The sequence below is a fragment of the Musca domestica genome, unplaced genomic scaffold (genome assembly GCF_030504385.1).
Source record: "Musca domestica strain aabys unplaced genomic scaffold, Musca_domestica.polishedcontigs.V.1.1 50, whole genome shotgun sequence".
Taxonomy (NCBI): domain Eukaryota; kingdom Metazoa; phylum Arthropoda; class Insecta; order Diptera; family Muscidae; genus Musca; species Musca domestica.
In genome coordinates, this window is record NW_026712347.1 from 7,299,421 (window position 1) to 7,301,761 (window position 2,341).

Here is a 2,341-nt window from a genome sequence, read left to right on the forward strand (position 1 = left end):
AATATTTCAGACACAATAGTCTAACGAATTGGTTTCCGGAGATTTTGGTGGCAATTGTGCGCTAGAAATGAAGCGAGGACCCTCATTTTGTAACCATTCTTGGGTGGTGCGTGCTGAGTGCGAGTCCTGTTGGAATGTCCAAGGTCTGCGGCCAAAATGTTTGCGTGTCCAAGGCTTCGACATTTTTTCTGATGCTACTGTCGATTATTACGAACGGAAAGCGACCATCCGCTGTTATGGCGGCCTACACCATCACCATGGCCGGCGCTTTAGTTCTGGTGGCCAATCGAAGGTGCACATATTCAGCTGACCTCTTTGGCAAGTACATACGATCATTTTGTTTCTTTACGAATGATTTCTCATAGTAGAAAACCAAATTCGGCAGTTCACCACTTTCGGCCAAGCAAAGCAACTCTTTAGCTCTTTTGAGTCTATTTTCTTTCTGTTGCGGTGTAAGTTCTTACACTTTTTGGAATTTCAATGGCTTTACCCCGAGCTCATTTTTCAATATTTGACGAATGGAATATTGGGATATGTTCAGCTCACGAGCCATTTTTCGACGACGGGTTTCGGCTTCTTTACATTTCGGTCTATTTCTGCTGATGTTGCTGTTTTCTTCCGCTACCAGTATTAAAGTAACGAGCGATGGTACGAGAAAGAAAAGATTTATTCACATTTAAATGTTGGAGTGCTCTAACGATAGCCACTTGTGGTTTTCCAGCAAAATATAAAGACATCACACTATCACGCTTGAATTCCATCACGAAAAACTTTTTTCTGGAGAATTCTCACCAAAATATCTTTGTACGCTTGTAAACAATGTAATGAGCTGTCACTGGAATAATTTTAACAGCTGTCGGTCGAGTGGCTTAGAAATGACAGCAGTCTGAAGTTGGCTGCAGTGTTTTCATATATATAGAGATATATATCTTATCCGATTTCAGATTATGTTATGTTATGTATATGTTATGTTTTTGACTTTTCCTTACTGGTATTTTTTAGAGGACAACGAGTAGAAATAGAGGACCATGAATAGGCGATTCTTTTGGTATTTTAAATATAAATGACTATCTTCGATAGTCTTTTCTAGGCCTTCCACACATTGGAAGTCTTTATGCAGATGAACCTCTATAGGTTTTGTATTTACAGAAATCCGATAAGTAAAAGGCTTTATATAGGGGTTCGACCTATTTATACAGAGGACGTTCTAGAGGTTTTCTATGTACAGAAAGCCTAATGTAGTACTTCTAGGAGCAGAAAACCGCATAAAAAGTCTTCTGCATATAGAATACCTCCCATAGGACTTCTGTGTACAGAAAATAAATATGGAAGGTCTTTTATACATGAAGGGCTTTGTTTAAGACTTCGGTGTATAGAAGACCTTTAAATTACACTGCGCAACACAAAAAAAAAATAATTATAGGAAAAAATCAGTAGGTTATATAAGTAGAGCAAAAACTAAATAACACGTATACCATGGTATTGAAAGTTTACATCGCAAAGTAACCGAATTACGATTTCTTGAGATCCTTACATTTTAGATATAAAGTGTCTTTAGCAATATTGCTGTAAGAAATACCCCTTCTGTCTTTTCTGTTTTGAAGATCTTCTAAGGATATTCTGTGTATAAAGGACCTTCTAGAAGCCGTATTTGAATAGATAACCTTAATCTTCTCTGTATAAGAAACCCCCAATAAGTCTTCTATCTTCTAAGCCACAAAATATGATATCAACTTTTACCTGATATCGAATAAACAGACATACTCCAGGTTTCTTCATTTCCTGTCAAACAGATGTATTGTTCTTACAACAGACATGCTTGCCACAATATACCGTGCAGCATGCTTCTACTCTATGGGTGAAGCACAGTGGCATTCTATAAATAGTTTTATGGTCTGGTAAAACACATTTAGTTGCTGTGTGTAACATAACGGTTCCATAGTGTAGCGGTTATCACGTCTGCTTTACACGCAGAAGGTCTCCAGTTCGATCCTGGATGGAACCATCAAAAGGCAAGATTTGGACAATCATTTTGCCCGTATCGAGGGCTGTTGAATATTGTCATTATTTATAAACAAAATATTAAGTTGTGTTTTTCGTGTCTCAATTCAAATATTGGAGCATTTAACATCAGAAGACAGCAGTTGTAAACTGGCAGATAAGATACATTGTGATTTACATTCGAATATAAGCTTCAATTGAGTGTCGTAGAAATAGATTACCTTTAAATCATTTTGATTTTCCTTGAAATTTCCACTCTACCCCTCCTTCCATGCTATAATTTAACGCTAGAAAACAAATTGTCATCGTGTCATCATCAGCATAAACTCTGCGAAACAAT

The 2,341-nt window shown here is 37.2% G+C and overlaps 1 non-coding gene across 1 annotated transcript; it reads left to right on the forward strand.

The window, feature by feature from the left end:
- Positions 1–1,932: 1,932 nt before the first annotated feature.
- TRNAV-UAC (transfer RNA valine (anticodon UAC)) lies at positions 1,933–2,005 on the forward strand. The gene has a single exon. It is a non-coding gene; the product is annotated as a tRNA-Val (tRNA).
- The last annotated feature ends 336 nt before the right edge of the window (positions 2,006–2,341 follow it).